The sequence below is a fragment of the Lycium barbarum genome, chromosome 3 (assembly GCF_019175385.1).
Source record: "Lycium barbarum isolate Lr01 chromosome 3, ASM1917538v2, whole genome shotgun sequence".
NCBI lineage: Eukaryota > Viridiplantae > Streptophyta > Magnoliopsida > Solanales > Solanaceae > Lycium > Lycium barbarum.
This window is the reverse complement of record NC_083339.1, coordinates 49,376,363-49,402,798: the sequence shown is the minus strand read 5'-3', so window position 1 is coordinate 49,402,798 and position 26,436 is coordinate 49,376,363.

The window sequence follows — 26,436 nt, the reverse complement described above, 5'->3', positions numbered from 1 at the left end:
TTATATGAATCCAAAATAAAGGAAATCTAAAGTTTGTCTGTTGCAAATCCTTTGGCCTTGACTTGATACCATGTTGACACCTCAAGCTCTTACCAGGTGCTATGGATCCACAGTCTATTGAATAAAAATTCAGGCTTCAAGGATGGAATAGAATTCTTTCACAAAGTTCCTCATGTTTAGTTATTTCTATATTTGATCCAGACCTATGTAATGTCGACCTTTTGCTTCAAGAATGATTGTATAAAAAGATCCTTTGGATATGTGACAACAGAATGAGCATGTAATCACACTAATACCACTGTTGTAACCTGTCTAAAAGTGCTTCTATTCAATCTGCTAAATCTGTTCTAGGCCTGAGTACTGCAGTTTTGTAAGCTTGCAGATTCCATATTGCATTTGTTAATCTCCTGGGATCTGATGATCTTTTGCTTGCCTGAATCTGATGTATGGCATCTGTGCTTTTTCAGTATTCAAAATCTGTCTTGCTTTCCTTGGAAGCGATTGGTAATTATTGAAATGATGTTCACCTGCAAAATAAAAAACAAAGTTAGTCAAAAAGTCTGCCAATCCATTTCCTTCCCTCAGTACATGATCCACTCTCATTTCCTTATCCCTCCTCGACCTTGTAATATCCTTTATGATCAAAGAGATACTCCATGGTACTTCCCATTATCCTGTCAAGATCATTTTAAGAGCCATTGAATCAGTCTCCAAGATTATAGGAAATAGATCATTTGTCACACAGTATTTAATCCCCTCCTGTAAAGCCATTGCTTCAGCAACTAAGTTTTGATCTATCTGATATTCTTCTAGCTGCAGCATGCACCAGATCTCCCTCAGAGTCCCTAATACAAAATTCCACTAAGCTTGGCCCTAGATTACCTCTAGAAGCACCATCTGAGTTACACTTAAACCACCCTGGCATAGGCAAATTCCATCTCACTATCTTGCTCACTATGTGTGGTCTGTATGTTTCAATCATCTACATAATCTGTGGAAGAGACTTTGGTACTTGCATTCTTGCATTTCTAACTCTACACATTTGATGTATGGTCAAATGTATTTCATATATCACCTTATTGATTGTCATCTTCCCACCAGGCACCATAGTGTTTCTCCACTTCCACATTTGCCACATTGTGATCATTGGTATGGCTCTAATAATAGATTTGAACTTAGATGAAAACTCAACATTCCACCAGACCTGTATCACTTGTTTCACCTGAAGCAAAGATGTTGTGATTCCAACAGCAGCATTAACAGATCTCCAAACTTGAGAAGCAATTTTTCCTGTGATAAACAGATGATCTACAGTTTTACATTGTTTAGGATCACAACAATAGTATTTTTCTTATGTATCAATCCCAATCCTTCTCACTATATCCCCTACTGGCAGTTTACATTTCCACAATCTCCAGAAAAAGAATGAAATTTTGAAAGGCAAACCTAGTATCCACATGCTTTTGTATATATCAGACTTCATAGATTTCCTTCTTAAGAGATCCCATGCACTTCCAACTGTAAATTTACCAGATGCTGTCATCATCCACTTTGGTTTATCCCATTCATTTGTAGATTCATGAAAGTCTAATTCTTCCAGTACATGATCAACAATATTAGTAGGAAAAAGCTGTTATAGTTTACTCATGTTCCACCCTTCCCGATTTCTCAATTCCTTCACATCTTGTACTGTTTCACCCACAAAAAACGCATCAGGGACTAAGTAGTATAGAGCTCCAAGTTTTGTCTAATTATCAAACCAGATGTTAGCAGTTCCACTTCTTGGCTCCCATCACATTTCATGCTCCATGTTGTCTCTAGCTTCTAACATCATCTTCCAGACCTGAGAGCCTCCTTTCCAAGGCACATACTGACGGTAGTGCCTTTTACAATACTTGTTCCACATATAATTTGACCATAAAGTATTTGTGGTCCTGAATTTCCACCAGAGTTTAGCACATAATGCTTTAGAAACATCAAATAAGGATCTGAAGCCAACTCCACCTTCTTCCTTTGGCAGGCACAGATTCAACCATGAAGACCAGTGCCTTCTTCTTCCTTCTTCACTATTATTCCAGAAAAATGTTGCAAACACCCTATTCAAGTCATATATAACACCTTTTGGAGGTCTGATAGCTGAGAGTAGGTGAATAGGCATACTCAATAAAACACTGTTGATCAAAATAGCTTTCCCTCCAAAATATAAAAGTCCTCATTTCCAAGCTGCCAGTTTATCCTTTAATTTTTTATCAAGTCATTATAATCAGCCTTTCTCTTTCTTGCATGTGTGATTGGGCAACCTAAGTATGTAAAAGGGAAATATTCCCTAGTAAAACCTGTAATAGACTCCACCTGTTGTATTATCACATTTGCAACTTTATTATGCATGTAGAATGAACTTTTTCCTTTGTTGATCAGCTGCCCTGGCATCTGCTCATACTCCTGTAATATTCCCATGATAAGCTGCAATGAAGTATCATCTGCAGATGAGAATATAATAGTATCATTTGCGTAAGCAAGTTTATTCAAATTAGCACTCTATTTAGGCATTCCATAGCATCTAAAGCCATTGTCCTCAAATAACGAGTTCAATGCTCTAGAAAGCACTTCTGCAGACAAAATAAACAAAGCAGGAGAAAGTGGATCTCCTTGCTTAACACCTCTTATTGAGTGGAAAAAGCCAGAAGTCTGTCCATTGAATAGAACTGAGTACCAATTGTTTGCTATCAATCTTCATATCATATCTATAAATACTTCTTAAAATCCCATCTTCCTCAGAACTCTTGCCAAAAAATCCCAGGACGCTGTATCATAGGCCTTAGCCATATCCAGTTTAAGCACCACATTAGCTGGTTTTCCCCTAAGTCTTATATCTGATACCTCCTCTTGAGTTAACTGTACATTCTCAATGATACATCTTCCCTTTACAAAACCAGACTGATTAGCAGATATCAAAGAAGGCAAAATATCTTCAAGTTTATTCTGCACTACCCTAGAGATCACTTTGTTAATAAAATTACTTAGACTTATGGGCCTCATATATGCAAAGGTCTCAACATTATTCTTCTTTGGGATCAGAACCAGATTTGTATGAGTTATGGACTTTGGCAGAGTCTGTCCTTCAAAGAAGACTTTCACTACATTATACACATCATCCCCCACAATATCCCAACATACTTGATAAAATGCTCCTATCATACCATCTGGACCACCTGAGCTATCTCCTGACAGATCAAAAACTGTCTTCTTAACATCTTCTAGAGTTGGTATGCTAGTAAGTATCCGATTATTCTCCTGAGTAACCATATTAGGAACATGTTGTAGCAATGAGAAATCTGATGAGATATCCTCCTAAAGTGAAAAACCTTGTATTCCTATCCCCCTCAGAAAAACAAGTAAAGTGAGATTTCTATCTCCAGAACTCCTCCTCATAATGCATATACTTTTTCAATTTCGCTTGTGCTAGTTGGAGTACCATCCTGTTTGCAGGAGAAGGATCATCTTCAAAAAGTTGTTCTTTAACTCTCACAATATCTTCCCTTACTACCAGTTGCTTGAAAAATATCCCCAAAAGTAGTTTTACTCCATTCTGAAATAGCAGACTTAACTTTTTTAAGCTTCAGTTTAAAAGTAATGAGTTCTTCTGCTTCAAAATCAGCATTCCACCCTTGATTCATAATCTCTATAAAGGACTTATGTTCTATCCAAAACTTTAGAAATCTGAAAGGTTTCCTTACATATTGAGATGAATCTCCACACGTAAGTAGAAGAGGAGCATTATCAGAACCAGTCCTAGATAAATGTTCAACTTCCATGTGACCAAACCAATCCTGTAGTTTTGAGTTAGTGAGCATTCTATCCAACCTTTTAAAAATACAATCCCTACCAGCTCTACCATTCCACCATGTGAATAAGCTTCTTTTAAAAGAAATTTCAAAGAGTTCACATGAATTCACCCAGAATGCAAAATCTTCATACTCCTCTGGATAAACTGGCAGAACCCCTATTTTCTCCTTTTCATTCATAATGACATTGAAATCCCCTCTCACAAGCCAGGGCACTTCCATTTGATCAGCCAAGTTATGCAAGGTATCCCAAAGATTAATTCTTTCCAATGCTTTACATTTTGCATAAATCATAATAGTCATAAGAATCTTATTATCCTCCTGAAAAGTTAGCTTAATTGTGATCTATTGATCTGTAACCTGAATCACCTCTATACCTATATTATCATTTATAAAGAACAAAACTTTTCCATTGCAATTGTGATGTGCATATCTCATGTCCAATCTCCTTCTAAATCTTCGAATGTGTCTAAAATGTTGAAATGGTTCCATCAATGCTGATGGAGAATTTATCATGCCTATGTAACATTTTCACTCAATGAAAGGCTTGCTGTGAATTCAGAGACCTGATATTCAAAAATAGAGTCTTCATAAAGATTTATTGACATTCTTCACAGCTCTATTTGGCAACATTCTTATAGGTTTAAGGTCCACCACACTTTGTTGTTTTCCATTCTTACTCCCTTTCTGCATGGATTTTGGAGAAATATCAGCTTCCTTAGGTACATGATTAAACACCTGTTCTATGGCATCCTCATCTACCACATCTTTAGCACTGCTACCTACTTCAAGTTGCTCAGGTAATGCCATATTTGCTAGATTATGGGACACTACATCATGTAGTTCCTTCAAAGGAGAAGGTTTCTTCAGGGATAGAATTTGTTAATCTTGACCTTTTTCCACCAGATCCACAGGCAAAACATCAGGTTCCTCCCTTTCATGTGGAAAGGATCCCACTCCATTATTATTTATAGAAAAATTCAACAGATTTTCCTGTCTGAGTACAATTGGAAGAGGAAATTCCTTCTGAATATGCTCTTGATTAAAAACTGTGATACTTAGCTCATGCTCCTGAACATCCTGAGCTAAATTGTCCACACAGTCATTTAATTTCTGATTCTCTCCATCTTCTACATGTTCTTGGCTATCTGCTACTTTGTCTCCTCCATCAGTAACTTTCTCTTGAGGATCATCTACATTGCTATTCTTTTCTTCAGGACCCTTAGAAATAACTATCTCAGTACCTGCACTTGCCTTTCCATTCTCATTTGTGCATTCCACTATGACCTTCATCCCTAGTTACATTCAAACTTTCATCAGATTTGTCAACTTCATTTGGCTTCTTGGTTAAAACATCAGGTTCTTTGGATGTCCCTACTGAATCAGTAGAAACCAAATTCTTTGTGTTGTCATTGTCCACCCCTTCTTCTTCATTGTCATTCAATACTTCAAAATTATTTTGAAGTGTAACTCCTTCTGGCTGCTTATCTTTCCCTGCATGACCATCCTTCTTCCTCTTCTTTCCTATGTTAGTAGCATTTGGATAAGTAACAACTTTACCACTAGACAACACCATTGGCACATATTGCTGCACTGGATATCTCCATCTATTATACCTACTATGCCTTCCTGAATATTGAAATCCTTTATATGTTGTTGCTACTGTTTGTTTCTCAGTTGTCACTTCCTCACTCTTCTTCACTTTTGCCTCTCCTTCATTGACATCCTCTTTCTTTTCTACCTTCAACTCAGGATGTAATACTCTACACTCTTCCTTTGCATGACCTTGTAACTTACATTCAGTACAATACTCAGGAAAATGATCATACTGAATCTTCACTTTCATAACATTCACTTCCTTGGTTTGGTCATCTTCACTCTCCATCATAACAAACTTAGGAAGATCTGATAATAAATCCAATTGTACCTTTACCCTAGCACAATTAGGCCTGGTTTTATTAATAATAGCTATGTCTAATAACAAAGGTTTTCCAACTGCCGATGGTAATGTAAACAAAGATTCCTTAACAAAGTAAATAGGTAGTAAATAAGGGAATGATATCCATGCCATTGCAATTGAAGTCTCTTCTTCAACCCTAAAATGGGAATCATTTATGAGAGGTCTCATTTGATAAGACTTACCATCCTTGGACTTCAACTAAAAGGCACTCTTAGAAGAGATGTTTATGAAATCTTCCATTAAAGAGCATCTAATGAAAACATGTCGATCTCTTAGGAATCCAACTTGACACTTTCCCTTAGCACCACATTGACTTGGAATAATATCTCTCAACTCATCCATTTCTGGCCAGCCATATGAGAACTTACCTCCAATAGCATGTTTTAAATTCTCCATTTTCTCCATTCTTGATACTTATGATGTAGTCCAACGCACCACTGGGATACCATCAACATATTGCACCTTCTTGATAGGTATAGGATCAACGATGGGGCTAGTAGTAGGGGTACATTCATGCACAAGAGACTGCATGTAGGTTGTAGGGTTTGTTTCTTTGACTGAGGGAAACAGGATAATTGGCTGAGAAACGGGTATTTTCGTGTTAGTAAGGGGAGGGTAGTGATCTAGGTTGGAAGTGGATGGAGGCTGGCTAGCCACCGTTGACGGCTGCCCAGTGGCCGAAGTGGCCATAGTTTGAAAATAAGTTTAGTTTAGGGTTTGCATGGGAATAGGAGGAGAGAGAAAAGAGAGATTCTAGTAGTTATGTATTTATGTCCCCGTTATGCCCTTGAGACCCGTTTTTTCCTAAATTAAGGGTTGGAATTTGACCCGAATAGAAAGTAGACAATATGGGTATCATTATTCATGATTTCTTACATAGAATTAATATGTGATAGAGTTTGATTATTTGGAGACGCTTTGAAAGACAAGGCAACGTGTGGGTTCGTGGCATCTGTTCGGCTGCCAGGTAGCTTATGGTTTCCTTTTTGGTAGACGGAGTTAGTTTCCCATATTTATGTATTAGAAGGAGCAGAGAATCCATATATAGGAATTGGAGATTTGGGATGGAATCCTAGGACGGTATTGATGTGTGATTGTGTGTTCGGGCTTGTGGCCTGTAGATTATTTAGGATGTATGATGTGGCCTTCTTGAAAATCGATGGATTTTATGTGACTTGGGAGTAGCAAGTGATACCTATTTCTGTGTCTAATGATGAGAATTCCCGTAATATGTGATTAATTGTGTTATGCTATCAATAGTGAATCTAGTTGATAAATGGAAGGATAAAATGCACCAACCATTGTGACTGAGTTCTAGATTGAGTGGTGATGAATGATTGTGAGTGCAGGGCGAGATTACCTGTCCTAAGCTAATAGGCTGATATAGGGAAGTGGTAATAATGTATATCGATTTGATTAACCTGTTGCGTATTGGGAATTAGCCACCCCGCTGTGTTGTGATTATGAGAAGGCCAGATATATTGTTAGCATACCCACTGTTGGTAGTTGTGATTCAGATATATTATTGGCATACCCACTGTTGGTATTTGTGATTCAGATATATTGTTTGAATACCCACTGTTGGTATTTGTGATTTGGATATATTGCTGGCATACCCACTGTTGGTATTTGTGATTCGAATATATTGTTAGCATACCCACTGTTGGTATTTGTGATATTGATATACTGTTGGCATACCTACTGTTGGTATTATGATATTGAACTTGATTGTTGATGTGGATACACGCATTGCATACATTTTCACTCATTCATGATGCATGGCCGATACCCGGTGATGATCCGGTATCGTTGATTGAGTGAAACTGGTATTTGATAAACTGTCTTACTTGGTTGTTCTATTGTGCCGGCTTGATGCCATGAGTTGTTGATAAATATTGAATTATGTTATCGTCTTGATTACGATATTGTTGGCATACCCACTGTTGGTATTTGTGATTCGGATATATTATTTTCATACCCACTGTTGGTATTTGTGATTCGGATATAATGTTGGCATACCTACTGTTGGTATTTGTGATTCAGATATATTTTTAGCATACCCACTGTTGGTATTTGTGATATTGATATATTCTTGTCATACCCACTGTTGGTATTGTGATATGATACATTTATGGCGTACCCCATTGTTGGTATTTGTGATATTGAACTTGATTGTTGATGTTGATACACGCATTTCATACATTCTCACTCAATCATGATGCATGGCTGATACTCGGTAATGATCCGGTATCGTTGATTGAGTGAAACTGATATTTGATAAATTCTTTTACTTGAGTGATTATGAGAAGGCCGATGTCCGAAGACCAATTCCGGAATCGTTGATTGTATGAAATTGATATTTGATAAACTCTTTTACTTGAGTGATTGTGAGAAGGCCGATGTCCGATGATCAATTCCGGAATCGTTGATTGTATGAAACTGATACTTGATAAACTCTTTTACTTGAGTGATTGTGAGATGGCCAATGTCTGATGATTCATTCCGACATCGTTGTTGCATGGCTGATTCTGATGATATTTTCGGAATCGTTGTTAGTGCATGGACTCCGTGGGTCCCCCAGGATGGTGCCGGTGAGAACCCCCCGTGAGCAAAGATCCTGTGTCCCGTCTGTCTGTTGGGCAAAGATTCGGGGCGGGTGGCACTTAGACTTCGCGAGTCACACTGGGTTGTGATACCGAGACGTCGATATTTCCGTCCGGAGTACATGTGTACACCGCATTTGCATGGCATTGCATTGCATTCATACCCTATTGCATTACATTGCATTTATGCACTATTGTATTGCCCTGCATTACAATTTGATTTTGAGATGTTGGTGTTGTACTTTTGGTGTTGGATTCAGACTTGATATATTTGCAATTGGCACATTTGGGATTAGATGCTTTACTTAGGCAATGACGTGTCCTTGGATCTGGATTTATTGATTGAACTTGGTGAAGTATGCCATAGACCGTCCGTAAGATTAGTTATATGTTTCATCTCTGTGTGATGTAGGATAACGGGTGCTTTAATGATGGATTGACTACCAGACTAAAACAAACGATTTAATGATATGTGAGTTGCGAGATTGTTGTGAGATTGGCTGGTGATTATTGGGGTGAAGTTAATGATTGAAAGGTATTGATGTACAATGTGTGGTAGATAGACGTATGACTTGATTAGGTTGTTATCATATTTATCTATAAATTCTTATACTGATATGTGTTACTAACCATTGTCGCCCTATGATACTTACTCAGTATGCGTGGATTGTACTGATATTGCACTTGCTACACCCTTTTCGGGGTGTAGATTATTTCAGGTGGTTAATTGTGGAGTGTGCGGAAATACGCGGTGCCGATCTTGAAGACCTCCTCCCACTTCATTCCGGGATGGAGGTTGAGTCGTAGAATATAGTGGAAATCGGACTTCATTTAGTTGCTCTTGTACTAGTCTAGACCAGATCATGGGAAAATGGATTGAGTATGTAACCATGTATTGTTGTAATCATATAAATACTTGACTTTATTAAATATATATTATGATGTTCCATTGTTACTGTCAATTATCTTTAGTGAGAATGATTGTCCTTGTTCAATGGTATGTTATTCGATAGAGGGTTCGCCTACCGAGGTGGGAAAGATAGGTGCCCGCGCAATCCCGAATTGGGTCGTGACACTTACCCTTTGTTTTAACTTAGTTTTAGATAGCATGAAATCTTAAGAATTCCCAAGGCATGATAAATTATCCTTGACCAATCCCAAGACCTCTGTGAATCCCACAGTCATGAGAATAAGGTTTAGGAGACAAGAAAACCTCAGGGTCCTAAAAGAGAAACAGGATAGGGTGAGGTCATCACTTCCCCATCCCTCTCCTGAGTCTTACTCTCCCAAGGCAACCCCATCTCCCTTACTTTATCCCCATACCTAATGACAATCACCAAGAACTTATGGACAAGAGTAGTTTGACACTGCCTTAAACTGAACTTCATCTAAGCACCTGATTGACCACATAAGTAAACAACTTTTAATCATCTCAGCTGACACGCTCAAATTACACATATTAATGGTATAATGTGGACGTTGTCAAATATAATAACCCAACGAGGTTGGGGTCGAATCCCACAAAGAATATGGTGTGAAAAGTTTACTAAACAAGTATTATACTAATCTTGCGGTCCTGGTGTATTCCAGAAAAGGGTTTATAGTTGATTTTGTTTGTGGACTAATATAAAGTGACTGGAAATTTAAAGTTGTAAACATATGGGTTAAAAGAACCAAGGTTGTGTCCCCGTCAGATAAAGTGTATGATCATGGGTATCGATTTTGATATACTGCTAATAGACTGTTTGTATGGATGCACTTAACCTCTATGTGAATATGAACTATTTTCCAATAAGAAAAGATTATTTCTTTCTATGCTTTTTCCAAAGATAAGAAAGTATGCATGAAGAACGGTTAATTATGCCAAGTAAATTCCTCTTATTCCTAAGTGAATTTATTAAACAAGATTTAAAGCCCCGAGTTCTTGTTATTTGTTCTTACCTAACCCTAGCTATTTTCCTAAATAAACTAAAGTTTATGGCGTTAGCTAATGTTTGCAACAACTAACTATATGATGAAACCGAAGAACAAATAAACCCTAACAATCAATTATGCGTATATCTTTCACGATCCCCAATCACAACACACCCATCCTTGGGTTCACAACTTTAGTAAAGGTGTTTAGCTACTCATGGCAACAAGAAAACAATAAGAGATTGAAGATTGCATAATTGAATTATTGTATTGAACTTACGAATAAAACTTGAAAGTAATGAATGTAGTTGTCTGGAAATCTTCAAAAGCAATAACAACTCAAAAGTAATTACTCCAAGTCTAAAACTCCAGATGTCTGAAAAATAAAACCTAAACAGGTATTTATACAAGTCAAACTCGGAATAATCAATCCCAGTCCTATTCCAGCTCGGCTTGCACTTCGACGGGTCATCATTGCACTTCGACGGTCGTCGACATGCTCGACGACCATATCGACGATCTGAGTATGTTTTTTTCACTCTGCAGGAACTCCACCGTCGAAGCACTTCGACGGATCGTCGATCATGTCGACGGTGCAAGTCGATGGTCTGATGATGCTTTGATGATTTGTTACTTCGTAGGAACTTATTGACGAGGCAATTCGATGGACCGTCGAGCATGTTGACGGTCCGTCCTTATGCTTATTAGAACATATTGCCTATTTTTCTTGTCTTTTCGCTATCCAAGCATTCTAACTTCACAATACCTGCACAACACACAAAACTAACACAAAGTTGCTCGAAAACAAGTAAAACTTAGAGTTAAAAAGCATTGGATGTGCCAAAATTCCCGACACATCAACACCCCCAACTTAAAGTCTTTACTTGTCCTCAAGCAAGTCAACTCACAGACTCAATCTACAAATGTCTCGATATCACAAAGTAAAGCTATCTACAGTGGTTGTGGCAATTAACTTCCGGCATCTCAAGTGTATCACAATGACTCCCCCCCCCCCCCCTCCCCCAATAAAGACAAAACCAATCAAGGACTCGTTGCAACTAACCATGAGGCTTCAATTTATGACATCTAGTTATCAAAGAAACCATAGCGCACACGAATCAAGACTCACGAGAAACCAGTCACTTAACGAATTCTAATGCCCTCGGAAAGAAAAAAGAATGTCCCGACATATATGTACACATAGAATGGGACAGAAGACAAAGGAGAAGAGAAACACTCACACTCACACTCACAAAGAAATTCTCTAGCTATACATGCAAATGCCATAAGCTTGCCTTATTTTCAGCGCCCTCGACTTTGGACAGTTCGGCTGTGATCACACTAGGACTTTCTCAAGGTTATAATGTAGGATTGGGGATGGGTAGGATAGAAATTTGGATAACTGTGACTCACCCTCCTTGAACACTACATCTTATTCTTCTCTTTTACTCTTTTCACTTTTTGTTTTCTTCCCTTCTTTCTTTTTGTTGCCTCGGTGTGGTTTTATTGCGCTTCTACTTCCCTATTTTTTTTTCTTTGGTTGTTGTTTTTCTCCTTTTTTTTCATTTTTTGTTTTTGTTCTACACCTACCACACCACTGCCTTTTAACTAGGCACTTTGCTTCAACCCCACTTTAGGCTTATGCCTCATATTCCCCTTAGTCCACCTATCTCCCCCAACTTACGCTTTTAGCCTCAATCTTATTATTTTAGTGCCTATGAGGGACCGGGTGCAAAGAGATGGATATTCAGAACAGGTATTGACTTGTTACAACTAATCAAAGAACAGGTTTTCAGGCTAAAAATGGCTAAGAAGGGATATTAATCTATGGGTAGGCTGATATTTAGGCTAAACAGGGGTTCCTAACACAAACAAGGCCTAAGATCATTTCACAGCTTCACTTATCTTCAGAATGCAGGCACGACTAACCAGGCAAGTTCTAGATTACATACGAAACTAGAGAATATATCTACAAAACCTCATAGCACATGGCATCAGAATTGTCATCACACTAATCTCCCCGCTATAATTCCGTACACAATGTAACCCAATAATCTAAATGTCACACAAACAAGCATGCATGTCAATTAAACAACCAAGTCCATTTTTTTCAACTATTTTCAGAGGGGAGTACTTTTTCTCAAATCAAAACAAAACAGCCTTACGTTAATCAAACCACCACCATATAAGTCAACAATACTCTACTTTATCTAAACACGACCTAAACATTCCAGGTTTAACAAGAAATAAACCCCTCAAGAAAAGAACCATGGCAAAGAAAAGCCGAAGGGGTCCTAAACACATATATAATAAATCAAATACTCCCACCCCCAACTGAAAAAGTCTGGAATGTCCCCAATGTGGTAAAAGTAAAATCAGGGAGTAGGAATACCTGTGGCGCACTAGGCTAGCTGCTCATCTCGCGACTCCTCGGTTTGTGAGGCATCAGGTGGTGCAACCGCACCAACGGCAGTCTCTGTAGCAGCATCAGCAGCAACATCAGTAGTGGTTCCCGTAGGCACTGGCACTGGAGTAGGAAGGGTGGTGGCAATGTCTCATCACTGGGAGAACTGCTCGAGGTGGCTCCCCTAGTCCCAAACTAGACATTCTCCACGAGCGATCTCCGAATGGCCTCTTTCACCTGCTGCTCCTTTATACTCGGGCCCCTAGGGTGAGTGCTTTCTCGCACCTCCTCCTCATCACGGGCCGCTCTCTTTCTCTTTCCCTGACCACCCGCTGCGGTAGGCGTAAATAACTACACCACTAGAAGCTCCTCCTCAATATCCTCCGCAACAGACGGTGGTGCTGCTACTATGCTCGGATCATGGGCCTTCAATAATGCAACATCAGCCTTAAGCTACTGTAACTCTGCCCTCAAAGTATCTGTAGAAGTTGTCGGGCGAGCCATTTCCAATGCATTCAATCTCATCTCAAATCTATCCAGCCGAGCGGACAGCGTCGTCCTCACAGGATCTAATGCCTCGTCCACTCTCGATCTCACATAATCATCGAGCTGGGCCACTATGATCTTTGACAACTGGTCTGCTGTAGCCGCCTGTTTTGCAAATTTCCTAAAGTTATCCATTGAGAAGGCATATGGATCAACTCTAGCTGTACCCTAGGGCTGTCCAGCTGGGCCCGCTAGCTGTGGGGCTGAACTCGGAGGCGGTGGGGCCGAAGTCTGTGGCTCAGGAATGGCAGTTTGGGTCTCAACGGAATCATCTCCAATATCAGCAGTTGGGATCTCAGAATCTGTAGCCTGTATAGTATCAGTAATAGGGGCAGCAGTGGCGGGTAACTCCTGTGTAGAGTTACCTGCGGCCCCATGATGAATCAGCTCCTGAGTTAGGGGCGCCCCTCCAAAAGCCACTGGGAACGCATCCTCCTCCCCTTGGCTCTCATCAACGGCCTCTTTCTTGCTATTTTCTACCGAATAAACCGACAAAGCTATAATTTGGTGGTGGATATCATGGAGAAACTGCACCTGTGACCTCCGAACAAGCTTTGTAATCAGGCATGGAAATATCAGTGAGGTGTTGGGCTGTGAAGCCCTCAACTGTATCTCAGTACTAGCCAATGCCCCAAAATCATTCAGGTATCTGGACATCAACGCGGCTACAACAAACTATCTGTTAACCGTAAGAGCATTATCGACCTGAGTGGGGAGGAGCTGCAACTGTACCACGCTCCACCAAAACTTGCCCTCTAAATTCAACCAACTCTTCTTTATCTAATTCTTCAAGTTAGTACACTCGGCTCTCTAGGTCAGGCGACCCGACACTGTAGCTACCCAGTCCCTGACGGACTGTTCCTTGCGTCTTAGCAATTTGTCTTCTAGCTCTATTGTTTGCCTCGGAGCGGTGTAGTTATCACCGAAATATACTCTGTTGATGGCCTGGGCAGATTTATCAACACTCACCCGTCTGATCTCAACCTCGCTCCGTGGCGGTATCTCCCTCAATTTCAAGGCCCCATATGCGGCATATATCTCATGAACCAAAACTGGGCAATACTCCCCAGGCGGCTCCTGCATAAACTCTAGCTGATAGTGGCGAATGAGCTCTCTGGCCCTGGGTAAGATCTCGAGCCCCTCAAAACTGATCTGCCTTTCTTCATTTATTGTGCGGTTCTCATGTTGGGTGTCGTCACCTTTTAACTCAATGTCGTACTCATACAACTCTCAGGCACCCTCAACAGTAAAGCGATCCAAGCGATCCTCAACCCTCTTCCTTCTAAGTTCCCGAGCTCTAGCCGTCTCAGTATCAGTATCAGTATCAACCTCATCATCACCAGGCTGTGAGCTCTGACGGGTCTAGGATCTAGAAGGTGCCTGAGAGCACTGAGTAGCACCCTCAGTAGACTGTGCTCGTGCAGCAGGTGAGGCATCTCCAAATGCAGCCTCTGATCCCTCCTCCTCGGATCCATCATCGGACCCAGATGTAGATGATTCCTCCTCGTCAGACTGGGAGGAACTGGGAGGTGTAGGAGCCGGTACTGTGACCTTCCTGCTCCATGGGGGAGGAGCAGCCCTGTTCTTATTCACGGGCATCACCTCAGGCTCATCATCCTCATCTATAAGTGTGGGTTGGCCACTGGGCCACCTTCGACCCGTCGTTCTTTGAGTTTGCCTCGAGCCACCCCCTCGGGTGGTTGTTAACTTAGGTGGAGCCATACCTGTAATAATCAAAAACCACAATCTAGTTAATCCGTATGAGTGAAATCAAGCACAGTGAATTTCAAAAAAAAAAAAACTCTGTTTCACTTCTCTGAAGTTCTCTGTCTGCATACCGTCGATGTGCTTTGACAGACCTGTCGACGGACAGTCAATCAGCTCGACGGGACCGTCTTTGTGAAAACACGTTCCGTCGACCTATCGACGGTGCCGTCGACATATTTACGGCCCTGCATTAGCAACCATTAGTTAACAGACATAGAAACTTATTTCAGCTTTGCGTTTCCCACTTCATTCAATTAGAGAACCAATTTTCAACTATTTTGCACATTTGGGATTTTGGGGCTTCGGGTTACTCAGACTTTACCCTCATTTTCACCCTTTTTGACTTTAGGAAATTATTCGGGTTTCGTTTGGTGGGTATAACTGTAACACCCCGTATCTTGGAACTAAGTTTAGACTCATATCATTAGAGTTTTAGTGGAAAAACTGAAGGTTTGAACATTTTGCGAAAATGGTTGATAGGCCTACTTCAGGCTGCCATAAATCCTTGATTAGTTGGGAATTTGGGAAAGTACCCTTAATGAAAGTTGTAGTATGTAGAAATACCTTTCTAAGGATATAAGGACTAATCCAATCACAGATCGGAGCAAGGAGATACCATCGTCTCAATACGGCTAATAGTAAGGCACTTAAAATTCTATAGAATCGGCTAAGTTTTAGATACGTCTGCCTTCCAGTCAAATTTCATGCAACTCCATTGGGAATTTGAGGAAACTTAAAGCATGAAAGTTGTATCCCTTTGAAATAGATTTCCAACAGTATATTGTGGAGCCCAAACAGAGCTCTGTACAAGAAGTTATGACCATTTTACCAAACACTACGCAGAACCGACACGCGAGGCGCGTGAGGGCGCGTGAGAGCGCGTGTGATGGCCCCGCATCGCGGGCCGATGGCGTAACTCTGAGTATGGACCTACAGACTGTCACTCGATGGACCCGCATCGTGGACCCATCGCGAAACAGGTCGATTTCGGGTTAAAAGTTGGGATTTCGCGTTTTAAGTTATATTTCAGCTTGGGGTTTATTTCCCTAACACCCCTAGTCACGAAAAATTACCCTAAAGTCAGGAAGAACAAGTCTCGAGCCCCAAGAACCTTCCAAGGTAAGTTTTATCATGATTCTAGGTTGAATTCAAGTTCCTAATCCCTTTCTAACTTGAGTAAACCTTTCCAACTCAATTCTAATATATACTCTAATAATCGAAGCAAGAAATCATTGTTCCAAAACTAGGGTTTTCAAGAAAATCTATCCCAAGGTTCAAGAATTCAAGACTTTGGAATTCTTCTTTAAAGATTCAGACTTTTCTTCAAGTTTTGGAGCGATTAAGGTATGTAGAGTTACTATCTACGTATGGGAACATCATTGTTCTTCCCCACGCCTCCTAATCCATAAAGTATGAAACTTTACAAAACTAGGGTTTCTATTCTATACTATGCTCATGATAACCCTAGGTACATGTCTATGACTATATTATGTTTGAATTGCTATTATTCTATCATTGTGTTCTTGATACTCATTATGATTATTGAGAATCTGTCCGTAATCCATGAAAACCCATATTTTGTATTCCATGGGTCCTTGCATGCATGTTTTTGACTAAGAATGATTATTTCATGAATATCCTATATGTCTACAAGTTTTCATGCAACCATATTATATAATTACTTTCATGCTATGATACAAGATACATACATACTAAATATAAGTTATTTCATGAAACCATATTTACAAGTTATTTCATGAAACCGTGTTGACAAGTTATTTCGTGAAATCATGATTTCAAGACAAGTACAAGTTAATTCACGAGAATCATGGGCTTTTTAGCCAACTATATTATGTTTATGTTTTTGGGAGTTGCACAAATTACCGAGAAGGCTCAGATAGCCTGAAACTACGTAGCCACCGTAGGACAAGGATCGCTCCGCCCAGATAAGACGATACCTAAATTTTACACTGAATGGATCCATCAGGCACGATACCACCTTATACCCTGGCAATGTATGAGGGCTCTGCTAGTCCGGCGAGGTACCAGAATTCACGTACCCACGTGGTGATATCACATGTCGGTTTATGAAATGCTCTCCCTACTTATCATGTTTTACTTATGTTATATATATATATATATATATATATATATATATATATATATATATATATATATATATATATATATATATATATATATATGTACTCTTGCTCGTGCTCATGTTAATGTCTAGGTTTTCAGTTTCAGTTCTTATCATGTTATTCCATGTCCCATGTTATTTCTTTCAGTTGCTTTACATACTAGTACATTCAATGTGCTGACGTCCCCTTTTATTGCCCGGGGGCCTGCATTTCACAATGCATGTACTGATATACAGGACGACACATCTGCTGAGTAGGACAACATTCGTATCAGCTTATTAGTGAGCCCCATCTTATTCGGGGTTTAGTCAACTCTTTATTTTATGATTAGCTATGCATCTAAGGTATGCTAGGGGGCCTTGTCCCAGTAAGTATGTTTTCCAGTCAAACTCATGATAGAGGTTTCATAGACTAGACAAGTCAGTTATGTTATGTCAGACATTCGGAGACGTATAGCCATTTTAGCTCATTCATGTTATTCCCGCACTCATGTTTAAACAAGTATTTTTATTAAGTATTAAGACTTACTACGTTTTATAATGGCTCATCATGCATTCACGTTATATTCTGCTCGTGTTATGCCTCATGATGATTCAGCAAGCCATGTGGTTCGCTCGGTCACCTGCAGTAAGGCACTGAGTGCCGTTTTCGCCCAGGCCATGGTTCGGGGCGTGACAATAACGATATCAAACCAAGATTTTTAATCGAAATACCCTCCAACCCGTTGGAGTTACTCAGACTTCACTCCTCAAGCTTCATGTTTCACCAAAATTCCCTTCTTTTTTTTTAGTTTTCCGGACCATTGGCGGGCATAATGAACCAACAAGTTGATCAAAATGCCCGCCGACTCAATGGGGACATGATATTCTCGTCCCCAAAAGTCCTCCTAACACCAATCATACCAAATTCCCTTCCCCCAACCACAATTTCACAATTTTGCCAATCCAAGCATAGATTTCATTCAACAAATACAAGCCCTAAGTCATAATCTCTACCCTTAGTATTCGCATCACAGGTATCACTGCCCCAACCCAATCAACACAACCCTAACTGATTTAATCATGGTAAAAACACACACCAATTATCGCAAAACCACTAGCATCACACATCAACTCAAAGGGCAAGGACCAATCCGGAGTAACAATCACATCAGCAGTAGTAAGGCGCTCCTTTAGTTCATCAAATGCTTTTCGGCACTTGTCAGCAAACACAAATTTAGCCTCTTTTTCAAGAATCTTGCATATCGGCTTAGCAATCTTGGAGACATCCTTGATGAAGCACTTGTAGAACCCAGCATGTCCTAAGAAACTTCGGATACCTTTGACTGATATGGGTGGAGGAAGTTTCGCAATCACATCTATTTTCACTTGATCGACCTCAATTCCCTTTTTAGAAATTTTGTGTCCGAGGACTATCCCTTCCTTCACCATAAAGTGTCACTTCTCCCAATTTAGCACGAGATTTGTCTCCTCGCATCTTTTCAATACTTGACCCAGATGGTCAAGATAATCATCAAACGAATCTCCAAAAATAGAGAAATCATCCATAAATACCTCCAAGGATCCTCTACCATGTTAGAAAAGATCGACATCATGCACCTCTGAAAAGTGGCTGGTACGTTGCACAGCCCAAAGGGCATTCAGATGAACGCAAACTTCCCATAGGGACAAGTAAAAGTCGTCTTCTCTTGATCTTCTAAGGCAATATTGATCTGATTATTGCCCAAGTATCCATCTAGGAAGCAATAGTAAGACCTCCCAGCCAGCCTATCCAACATCTGATCAATGAATGGCATGGGAAAATTGTCTTTATAAGTGGCAGTATTCAGCTTCATATAGTCCATGCAAACACGCTATCCAGTAACTGTACGAGTAGGAATCAACTCATTCTTTGCATTAGGCACCACAGTGCTACCTCTTTTCTTTGGTACACATTGAACAACACTTACCCACTGGCTATCTGCAATCGGATAAACTACCCTAGCGTGTAACCACTTTATGATATCCTTTTTCACGACCTCTTGCATTTTCTGGTTCAATCTCCGCTGATGCTCAACACTCAGTTTGCTATCCTCCTCTAGCTGAATTTTATGCTCACAAATACCAGAAGGAATACCCCGAATGTCTGCTATGGTCCAACCAATAGCACGTCTGTACTCGCATAAAATCTCCACAAAACGCTCAATCTGTTTCTCAGTCAATAATGCTGAAATGATCACTGGCAATGTCTTGTTTGGATCAAGAAACTCATACCCCAAGTGCGCTGGGAGCTGCTTAAGCTCAAGCTTTGGTGGCTCAATAATAGAAGGCTTAGCTGGTGGAGTAGCTTGATACGCTTAAATTACACCTATTAATGGTATAGCGCGGACGTTGTCAAATATAGTAACCCAACGAGGTTGGGGTCGAATCCCACAGGGAATATGGTGTGAAAAGGTTACTAAATTCGTAGGTGCTAAGTTCTAGGTCTAATGTCTTAATCCGATAATTTGTGTAAAAGTTGGTTTTTCTATGACTAGTTGTTAAATTATTCCTTGGGTGACTATTTATGGTAAAAGAAACTAAGGTTGTGTCCCCATTAGATAGAGTGTATGATCATGGGTATTGATCTTGATATACTTGTAATGGATCATTATATGAATGCACTTAATCTCTATGTGAATCTCTACTATTTCCCAATAAATAAAGATTATATCTTTCTATGATTTTCCCAAATATAAGAAAGTGATTATGAAGAACGATTAATCATGCCAAGTAAATTTCCCTTATTCCTAAGTGAATTTATTAAACAAAGTTTAAAGCTTTGAGTTCTTGTTAATTATTCTTACCAACCCTAATTATTTTTCCAAATAAATTTAGGGTTTATGGCTTTAATCAATGTTTGCAACCATTAATTATGAATAAAGAATGAAGAATAACTAAACCCTAATAATCCATTATTTGTATATCAATCACAACCCAATCACAAAACACCCATCATTGGGTTCACAACCCTAGTAAGGGAATTTAGTTACTCATGACAAAGAACAAGAAATAAGAAATTGAAGAATTCATAATTGCTTACTTTGGAATAAAAAAGGAATTCGTAATACTTGAATTGATGTTTGAATCTTCAAAAACTAGAGAGAATTAATATCCTAAGTCAAGAGACAAAAATATAATAAATGCTGAATATTAAAAGCCTACAATGACTATTTATAGGTTTTGAAATTACATAAGTTACAGATTTTGCACTCCAGTCCCGTCATGATGAAATACGGTCCGTAAATCACTTTACGGACCGTAAAAATGGTTTACGCCCTCGTCGTCTTCTCAGCTGTGTGGAACTTAACCTTCCAAAATACGGACCGTAAAGTGGTTTACGGTCCGTAAACTTCTTGGTCGTCTTTCACTTTGCTAATCTCAGACTTTCTGCCAGACGCTTGAATGACTAAATACGTGATGGAATACATACCGTAAACTGAAATACGGTCCGTAAACTGAGCTCGTAATTCACCATCTTCTCAGCTTGACTTTCTGTTTCTGAAATCCTTTAATACGACCACTGAATACGGCCCGTATTGTAGAATACGAGCCGTAAACCTCAATGTATGACCTGGTTCTGCACTTCAACTGCGATTTTGCCAAATCTGTTCCTTTACCTGACAAACACTAAGAAACACGTAAAATCACATTGACTTGCTTAACAACAAGTAAAACTTATAGTCGAAAAGTATCGATTTTGGCGTAAAAATCACGCCACATCAACACCCCCAACTTAAAGTATTTGCTTGTCCTCAAGCAAGCCATACCACGCAACGACTCAATCTAACACCTAGATATCACAGAATAAAAATGTCTACATCGGTTTTGCCTCGGAACTTCTGGCATGCATGTTTTCTTTCAACTGACCACCCTAACTGTCTATTGTACAGCAATATTACGTACTTTAAGAATGTTATGACTAACCGTGACGCTTCAATACATGACATTACATTATCTAACATATTATCATGCATACAAACACTACTTTCGGCGGTCACTTTAGTTTGTTCAATTCTCATCCTTATGCCCTCACATAGACCAAAGAATGTCCCAACACACATGTATACGACAAGAATGGGACGAAGATGAACGAGAAGAGAAAAACACTCAACACTCACAAAGAATTCATATTCACACATGCAAATACCATAGGCTTGCCCTTATTTTCTGTGTTCTCATCCTAGGCTCGTTCGGTTGTGATCACATTAGGACTTGTTTCGGCTTGTAATGTAGGCTTAGGGACGGGTAGGTTACTTTTTGGGTATTAGTGACTCACCCTCCTTGACACTACAACATCTCTTTTACCCTGATTCGCCTCTTTTCTTTCCAGCCTCGTTTTCCTTTAACGTTTTCGACCTCGATGTGGTTTTATTCCTATCCAACTAGCAATTATTTTTGTGTTTCAATTTCCTGGTTTTTTTTTTTATATATATATAGTATCGACTACCACATCGACTCTCTACTAGCAAACTTCACCACCCCCAACCTTTGTTCTCACATCTACGTCACATTTAATTGACCCCCAACTTAGGCGTTTTGCCTCGTCTATCTAGTAGCATCAAGGAGGAAACGGGTGCGAAGGTGGATAATTTTCACAACGGGTGAGGTTTCAATCGGCTAGCCAAGAAAAAGGGTCAAAAAGGCTCAAAAGGGGAAGACTAGTGATATTTTCAGCTTTTGGTGAGGCTTATTTAGGCAAAGTAACTTATTAACACAAAGAAAGCCTAAGATCATTTCACAACCAAACTAACTTTCGGATTTCAAACAAGACTAACCGGGCAAGTTCTAGATTATACATGCGTGAACAGGACAAAACTAACAACTCACACACACATCGGCATAAGGATAATCATTTTTACACTTGCGGCCTCCTAAGTAGTCATTCATCACACACAATACCCCAATAATCACAATGTCATATAAAGAATCAATCATGTCAGACACTAACTGTTCTAAGTATGCATTTTTCAAAATTTCTGAGGGGTCCAAAATTTTCAACAAACCACAACACATGCCATCAGTTACAAAGTAACACCAAATAAGCCAAAATTATTCTACTCAACCTAAGCAACATCCTAAACATGCCAGTTTCAACAAAATAAACCCCCCTCAGGAAAAGAATTCTGGCAAAGAAAAGCCGAGGGGGTTCCTAAACACATATTTACGCTAGCCTACTATCAATTAGTCCCACCCCCAACTAAAAATCAAGCACTGTCTCAGTGATTCAAATATAAGAACAAGGGAGAGAGAAAAAAATACTTGAATGCTGTGAACATCTCATGGCTGGCCCGCCGTATCCGGCGGCTGACTTGAGGACTCTCCAGGTTGGCGCTGCGGCTCAACCAATGACAGAAAGATCGCCTGCTGCAGATCCTTCTTTTCAGTCTTTTTTAATCTCCTGGCCAACTCTTCCGGGGCCTCAGATGACTCACTGACCCTTTTTCCAGTACCCCGAACAAAGGGTTCAGCATCCTCCGTCTCCTCCTCAGAATCAAGAAAATCCAACACCTTAAACGTAGTAGGCAAAATGGCCCGTGGTGCTGGTGCTGGTGCGGCTACCATCCCGTGCATCTTGAGTGTGTCAAGCTCCTTTTTTAGCTTCTCCAACTCACTCCTCAAAGAATTAGACTCCCCACCGGGTGCGGTCTGCTCTCGAGTCAACAATCTTTCCTCAAAGCTGTCTAGTCGAGCTTGATACACCTCGTGCTTTTTGTCAAACTCTGCACGGATCTCTGTGGTTGCCTCAGTAACCAATTGTTGCACTATCCTCGCCACCTTCGGCCTGAATTGTTGCAAGATTTTGTCTACTTGCCTTTCGGTCCGCACCGCTTTGATTACGATTTGGCTGTAGTTAGCAGGGCTGAAGTGCAGCAACCCCACCTCTGGATCAGCAGGCTCGGCTGTCGCAACAGCAGTGGCGGACCCTGAAGGAGGACCCTGTGTGGTCAGAGGTGGTGGTGGAGGTCTTGCCTCAGAAATACCCAGTGTGGCCGCGACATCCTATACATGGACAGTATCCGAAACACCTGTCGTGGGAACCTCAGGCCCAGTAGTAGCAGCACCAAACTCGGACCCTACTGGATCAATCCCATAAGCACGGCTCGGACTCAACTCTAACTGAGTGTCGTCGTCATCACCGGACAGATCCGCCTCCCGGTCCTTTTTGCTTACCGGCTTGTTTTTCCTCCAATCCCCTACATGTGCGGTTGTAATGGTACCATCCCACTCTGGAAGCGAAATTATTCTTGCTCGTCGACACAATGCCGTGATAAGGCATGGAAAGACCATGTTCTGGTTGGGCTTGTGTGCCCGGACATGTAGCTCCTCAGCTATCAGTTCCCCATTATCCATCGGGTATCTCGACATGAAGGAGGCAATAGTGACTGCATGATTTGTGGAAAGGGTATTATCTGCCTGTGTTGGAGTGATCCTATACCGCAGCAAGGTCCACCAAAATTTGGCCTCTGTGGACAAACAACTTTTAGTGATTTTGACCTTCCCGTCGTTAGTCCATTTCTGCTCATGTGGCTCATATGTGATAAGTGCTGCAGTCCATTCCCTGACGGATTTGTTGTCCTTCCTGTCTCGTTTGTCTAAGAACAGGCTGAGATCTGTAGGAGCCACAAAGTCATCACCAAACAGGACCATGTTGATGGCTTTGGCGGAGATATCAACCCGGGAGTTTCGGACCGTCACATTTTCCAGCATTGGGATCTGATGCCAGGCAAGACTTGGATTTTTAATCTACCTCAAGACGGCCCCATAGGATGCATAGAAGTCCCGCACAATATGCGGAGCATATTATCCCGGCTCATGAGTGAATGCATCTAATTTGTATCCTTTGATGGTATCATCCAGCTGTGGGTGAGCTGAAATACCATCTAAAATCAGTCGTTGTTCTTCAAATATTTTCCTCGACGGCTGCCCACCAGTCTCAGACCCGACCATCCCTTGGTCATACAACTCCTTTGACCCCTTTATCGAGAACCGCAGCTTCTCCTCCTCCAGCCGTTTAGTCCTTACGACCAGCTTGCGACCCTTAGGTGGCGTACCATCAGCCGGATCACTGCCCTCACTCAACCCTGCTGAGTCACTCTCTGGCGGAGTTTGGGTGGTAGCCCCCCTGCTTGATGCTTCGGCGTCGGAATCCCCCTCTCCAGACTGGGAGGCTTCCGACGTAGATTTGGACGGGGTCATAGGTGAAGGATGTGACGTGATTGCCGTTGTGTCTTGGGTGGGGGCCCCCCTGACTTTTGGTGGTGGTATCACATCAGCGTACTCGGATCCTGACTGTTCCCCTTCCGAACTGGAAGGTTCATCCATCAATCTTGAATCCGAGCGCGCCTTCCTTTTCTTGCTCGTGCCTGGGGCCCCCTCTTTGGTCGCTTTCCTTTTCTGACCCATTCCTGCAAAAGACACCACATATTAGTTACCATGGAACATCCAACCAAAGATAGGATCGGGTGACTGTGCACAACACATATGTTCTGCCTGTGGTCGTAAACACAAAAGACGGACCGTAAACTGGTTTACGGTCCGTAAAGTGTGATCGTAAACTGGGCAGTTTTCTTGTTGACCTTCTGTTCTTTCATTAAAACTTATATACGGACCGTAAACTGAAATACGGTCCGTAAAGTTAGGTCGTGAACTGCTCTTTACTTGTGATAACATTCTGTTCATTCAGACACGTTTAAATACGGACCGTAAATTATAATACGGTCCGTAAAGTGAAGTCGTGTTACGCACCACAGACAGACACACTTTTCGATTTCAAAATTTCATTGCACATCGTGGTTTCACATTGTGTTCGAGGCTTAGGTTACTCAGACTCACCCATTTTTTTACCAATTTCCATAATTCCCGCAGAGTCAAGCTAATGGTGGGCAGACCAAAACTTCAAATTTTGAATTTTGGAGTATGGAATGCCCTCCAACCCATTTGGGTTTAATTAACAAATGACCCACCAGAATTTGAAAGAATTAAACATATTTTATCCCCCATAAGATCATTAACCATGGTATCAACACTTAATTTCACAACCCAGTCTAAACAATCACTTACCACCAAGTTCAAGTTCATAGATAGAAAAGAAGAGTGGGGAGCATGAGTCATACCTTTCAAAGATGAATCAGACCACTAGAAGCACAGAATTGTAGTTCACCACTCCAATCACACACGAAATTAAACCTAGGGCAGAGGAAGATTTTGAATTCTTGGTGAGATGGGTCAGTTGGTGGATGGGGTTTGTGTATTTATTGTGGGTAGAAATAGGGAAGATGATGGCTTAATGTAGGAAGTAGTGGGGATGAACAGAAGTTGAAAAGGAAGACGTGAAGATGGAGGGAGACGTGGAGGTGAGGAGAAATAATGGAGGGAAGTTGATGCGGTGATTGTTTGTATCTGCCCTTTGGTTTAATTTGCGTGTTATTTAAACCGCTGTTTTTTTTTAATCTCTAAATACGGTCCGTAAAATAGTTTACGACTCGTATTTAGAATGGTTATGATTGCAGAACACTGAAATGCTTCATGCTAGTTTACGATCAGGTTTACGGGCCGTATTGTGAAATACAGTCCGTCCTCCATGATCGTGAACTAGCATCTTCATTACAGTGCTCACTGTTTAGTCACATTGTTAAATACACCTTGGTTTACAGGCCGTATTGTGAAATACGGTCCGTAAACGTCAGGCGTATTTTGCAATGTTGAGAAACAATGTCTTACAACTGAACTTACCTGCTTTTCAGCAGACTTTTTTCTGTGATATATTCCTGCACCAAAACAACCATTACCCTATATGTAAAATCAAACAACAAAGAGAAATAAACATTACACTTGGGTTGCCTCCCAAGAAGCGCTTGATTTAACGTCGCTGCACGACGGTGGTGACCAATCACTCCTTCTCTTAGTACACCAGATCATTGTTCGTTCCGAGGTGTTTCAACCTGTAGCGATCAACAATCCTATCCTCCGAAACCATTCCGTGGTAGTGCTTCAATCTCTGCCCATTCACTTTAAATGTCCGAGTACCATCTCTGTACTTCAATTCAACCGCGCCATGGGGCGAAGCACCTACCACCTCAAACGGACCAGACCACCTAGATTTGAGCTTACCCGGTAGCAACTTCAGCCGAGAGTTAAACAGTAATACAGAGTCGCCTTTGTAGAACTCTCGCTTCAGAATCTTCTTGTCATGGTATTGCTTCATCCTTTCTTTATAGAGGGCTGCACTCTCA